The sequence below is a fragment of the Seriola dumerili genome, unplaced genomic scaffold (genome assembly GCF_002260705.1).
Source record: "Seriola dumerili isolate Sdu_G_001 unplaced genomic scaffold, Sdu_1.0 BDQW01000091.1, whole genome shotgun sequence".
Classification (NCBI taxonomy): Eukaryota; Metazoa; Chordata; class Actinopteri; order Carangiformes; family Carangidae; genus Seriola; species Seriola dumerili.
The window spans coordinates 262,976-268,582 of record NW_019174346.1 but is presented as its reverse complement, the minus strand read 5'-3'; positions in this window follow the sequence as shown (position 1 = coordinate 268,582).

Here is a 5,607-nt window from a genome sequence, read left to right as displayed (position 1 = left end):
GGAGGGATTGCTATGGTAAGAAGATTTACACAAATGCTACAGTACTGACAACCACAAGATTCTGGACTTAACTTGTTGGACTTTTTACACAAGTCCTCTTTATGCAGATTCTGCACTGAATGCATGGTTAATTTATGTTGGACTGTCAGCTGATTAAAACCTAAATTAATTAGTTGCATTTTCACAATTAAAGTAAATTTGCAACTCTGAATAATATTCTCTATTTTTAGTGTGTTGCAGCAGTAAAAAGAAAAATATACAGTTAAAAAACAGGCCAATCAGTATTAATGATATTGTTTTCTCAAGACTGTTGACTCTATGGAGGACACATGGTATTATTTTTTAAAGCAAATGCTGAGGTCTTGGTGACACCAAAATACTTCATCAACAAGGATGGAACTAAGATTGATGAGTTCCAGTGAGTACCAAGCTCACATTCAAGGTCCTGAGACAATCTGAGCAAAGTTTGCCAAGGGTGACAGTGTTTATATGTCTGTCAAATGTAGGAAACTTGGAATAAAGTTGCCTGTTACAAAGATTTTTTGGAGTTAGGCTTCTACTGTCAAAACAAACCTTTTAGGCTTGATCATAGTTTTAAAATCCTATTTTGTAACATACTGTCCATTCACTGCAGCAGAATTAGAAGTCTTTACCTTCTAAAGTCTCAAACAGTGAAAAGTAAAAGTATATATACTTTTTACAGATGGTGAATGAAATCCAGACACATTTGACATCATTCACTTAGATATAACTTTTTATTGAGAAATTACCGTGTTTAGATCATTACTGTACAAATCATTTGACCTCACAGTTAACCATGGCTGTGGCTATTTGTCTTTAGTTTGTGACAAAATACCTATGAACCTGCATTCCCATCAAGTTCAGCTTTACTTTGTGCTTAGTGCTAAGTATCAAACAGTACCATGTTAACACACTAAGCTAAGAAACATGATAAATTAGCATGTTAGCATGCTGCCTAAGTAAAGCCAGTTATTTCAAATGTGACACTGGTTTCCATTCATTTTTGTGCAGTGTTGATGTGCACATCAACACATCATTTGTCATTAACGGGACATTAACATGAGGTAACGCCAACTGGTAAATGGTAAATGGACTTGCACTTATATAGCGCTTTTCTAGTCTTACTGACCACTCAAAACACTTTACAATACTTGCCACATTCACCCATTCACTGACATTCATACATCACACTCATACATACAGTCATACACTGATGGAACAGCCATCAGGGTCAATGTGGGGTTCAGTATCTTGCCCAAGGATACTTTGACATGCAGCCAGGAGGAGCTGGGGATCAAACCACTGACCTTCTAATTAGAGGATGACCCACTCTACCTCCTGAGCCACAGCCACCCCAATTAATGTTTGCACCTTATGGAAATTAATGGAATTAACTGGCTGCCTAAAATGGTTGGAAGACTGCATCCAAAAATCTAGCAGGCTATTTTATAGCATGCATTCAAAAATACTCAGCAAAAACAGAGAATATATATGATTTGTAGTGTACTAAACTGTCAACTTGTATAAACCTTGAAACAAATTCATAACACAATGGTGGACATATACTGTAACAATCAGTCCAATTACTGTAATAAATTCTTTTCTCTCTTGCAAGAGTATATTCAGGAGCAGAGGCGCTAAGTTGTGTTGAGAGGGGAAAACTACATTGTGTTTACTAATTCTTGTGAGAAATTAAACTTTGTATTAAAGCAAATTCAACTAATTTCCCTTCCACTTGCCTTTCTGAACTGACCAGCTGACACCTCTGCAGATTTTTATAATTAAGGAAGGTTCTCCTCTGAGGTACGGTAGAGGATTAGGGTCACGTGTGACAATTTTTTTTATTTTATAATGCTGAATTAAATCTCATAATTCTGAGTTTAAAGTCAGAATCCTAAAAAAGGTTTTTTTTCACATGTGGCCCTAATCCTCTTCGGTAGAGAGGGGCCTGGAGATGAGAGGTGATGTAGTTATACTGAAAGCAACTGAAGATCAACAAAAGCCTGCAGTGTTAACCCTCTAGTAAGATGAAATAGACTCTCTTTGAATTATCATCATATCAAAAACCCTAATTTGAATTTGATTTGGTGAAATGAAGAACCTCAGTTAGACCTCTTTGTTGTAGTCTTTCTGACCCACTTCTTAACCCACACTTATAAAGTAATCAGCCTTTGTGTAATTCACTGACCTGTGTCATTATCCAACAACCAGGAGTGACAACAAAAGACCTCCTGCCTCCTTTTTCATTTCCAGTTAAAATTGATGTCATATTTGACTTTGGTACGACATAGACCTTTTTAATATGTTTAGGTGTTAAGACTTAATTTACTGATCCCTTTCCACATTTGTTGCACTGAGTCTAAAAAAAATCAAATGTGCAAAGTTACTTATTAAAAAGTAATAATAAAAAGTAATAAAATGATCAGAATCAAAAAAATGCAAGTTTGCTTCAGATGGAGATTAGATATATGATTTTCACATGACTAATAGACAATAAAAAACTGTTATTGACGAAAGGCTTTTTGTACTCATGCCATCAAAACAATTTGAATGGTATCCTATTTACATAAACACACTCCACTCATGGCTGTTGTATACCAGACCTTTCTCTGACTGTGAAGCAGATGTGAACTAATTGAAGGTCCACAGCAACTCAGCGCCTCAACCCCGCTGTCTGATAGGACAAATAACCTGTGTATTTGGGGGTGCGGGAAATTAAAACCACTCTCCGAGTTGCCTGGTCTTGTGCACCAGCTTTTTGACAAAACTCTGAGCCATTTGAGTAAAACTGCATGGAAGACATCAGTCCCTGGTGAAAAAGTGACAGGCTTTCTTTCTGTCTCTTCTTTTCTCAGGCAAGAAACAATGTCCTATTTCTCAAAAGCTCAATATACTCATTGTGTGTGTGTGTGTGTGTGTGTGTGTGTGTGTGTGTGTGTGTGTGTGTGTGTGTGTGTGTGTGAGAGAGAGAGAGATTTCTCAATGTTTTGAAAACCCCAAACTAAATTCCATTTACTATAATTATATCAGGCTGGAGGCAGAAGTATCATCTGCAGATATCTCAAAACTTTGGCAAATAAAACCAAACCCACTTGCATATCTTGTCACGGCTAGTGGTCGGAGCACAGGCACTGAGGACCCCAGCACAGACACACAGGCAGGCTGGTGCAATGAAGGAACTCTAATAGAGTAAGTGATGAGTACCAGACATACAAACAGATGGATGGACAGACAGGCACAGACAACAGGTAACGTAGCAGGAAGGAGAGTCCACAGCATGAGCAGTACAAAGGGAAACACACAGAGACTTTGGCAAACGATCTGTAAACTGACTCAGGAAAAAAAAGAATGGTTTAAATACCACAGAGAAGATTAGGGAAATAAGAAACAGGCAGGAAAGTTCCAGTGAAAATTGGAAGGGAAATGGGAGAACAGGTGGATCAGGAAACAGGACAAAAGTCAGGGACATCTGGTGGGCAGGTGTAGTACGACAGGAGGCCAACAAACAGGGCAGAGACAAAAATCATGACATATCTATACAAATAGGGTATATAATCATTCCCAGTAAAGATTTAACAGCAAATATTTTTGCGTTATTTGAACTCCAGCTTTGTGTCATTCAACGAATACAGAATACACAGTCAAGACAGACAACGTGACTGAATCTGTATAATTTTGATCATAAACAGGCAGTTTGTATTGGCTGCTGTGAAGGATTTTCTTTTATCAAGTGAGGAACATTCGGATTAGAGAAAAGAGAAAAAAAGAGAAACATGAAAAACTAAAGTAGTGAAAATGAAAATATGGATAGGATAATATTTAGAAAATTGGGAATGAAGAATAAACACACTTTTGAATAAACACATTTTTTAATTTCAAATTTTGACTGCCACACAGGTGCTGCATGTTGGACTTGGGCACATTCAGTGACTATACATTTGAAATTTGTGATGAATTATAACCTTCACTGTCTATACTCACTGTACCACATAAAATACTCTACAGCCAACCATTCCAATAAAGCAGAACCTGTAAATACTCAACTATGAACCACATCTGTTGTTTACTAGTAGTACATTCCCTGTAGTGTCACACTGACCTGATTAGGTTTCCACTTTAAACAAGTTGTCTTTCAAAGATTTCAGTTTTTATCTTCCATGGATTAAGTTATCCAACATGATCTCACCACATTAACAGACAACATGAAATCACTTTCCAACAGACCATAAAACCAACTCACAACATACTGAGAGGCAGTGTTGTGCATGAACGGCGTTCATTGAACATGTTCATATTTTTTGTGAACGCCGAACTGAATGAATCAGTTTACCAATGATGAACGCTCACATTTTATTACAGTTTACACGCTGCATGACGTCTCCATAGACACGGCCCAGCATGGCTGGTGCTAGCGGAACAGACGGTACAGTACAGATGCATCTACTACTGCTGAAGCCAGTTTGTTTGAGCATTTAAAGCAGTTTTATGAAACAAGTGAAGACTCAGACTCAGATTCTTCAGTGGTGAACAATAATTCATTTGGTTTGGGAGTGGCAATGATTTGGGGCTGGTGATAGATGGGTAGAAGGAGGTTCCATTGAAAGAAAATAGCGGCTTATTTATTTTTAAAAAACGGAACAAATGAACGTGAAATATTTCTTTTATGGAACTGTGAAAATTAAAAAAAATTAACTATGAATGTGAACTAGTTTATTTTCATCCGTGTGAATTGAACTTTGAACTAGTTCATTTTAAGTGTGAACTGGCACAACACTGCTTAGAGGTAAATAATGCTATGTCACTAAAAGGCATCTATAATGAAACCCAACCTTATTACATCGATTTAACTTTTAAGTTGGACTGATATAACACCTGAGCAGATATTCCATATTAATATATATGTATATATATATATATAGTCGAGTTGCACGTACAGGCAGTTCGTAACGTATAGTTACATCATAAAGAACCATAGCTCTATACAAAATTTTTCAATGCACTTGTTTTCAGTTTTGGCAATATAAATTTACCTCCACTGGCTTGACTAGTATGATAATTACATCTGAAATCATCATACCAGTAATTTAGTAACAAAAAAATCTACCCACTGAGTACTGACACTTCCAACATGTGTTACTTTTACTACTTCCAAAATTAACTTGTCTTGTTGCCCTAACATTTAAACACTCGTCACCATCATATTCACAGTCATTTCAATTAACTTTGATCAGGATAATTTACACTCAGTCATCATAATCAAAATTTTGATTTGTTGAATTTCCTCAATCCTTCACATGCAACTTAATTTTAGCCTCTGCCTTTAGTTCTTATTATTTCTCTCTGTTCAGTTCACTTCCTAGTTCATCAATAGTGGATTGGGATTTTCTGTATATCTTGCTGAATAAAGAGCATATAGTTATATAGCATATAGTTCATAGAGTTTTTTATGTAAGATTAATGGTAAATCAAAGAATACAGTCTGTCACCAATATGTCAAATAACTGCTATGCCAGAGAGTTGTGATGCTCATTTAAACTGTAACATTTCAGAGTTGAGCAGTACAACTCCTACCATACTTTTCTGTTT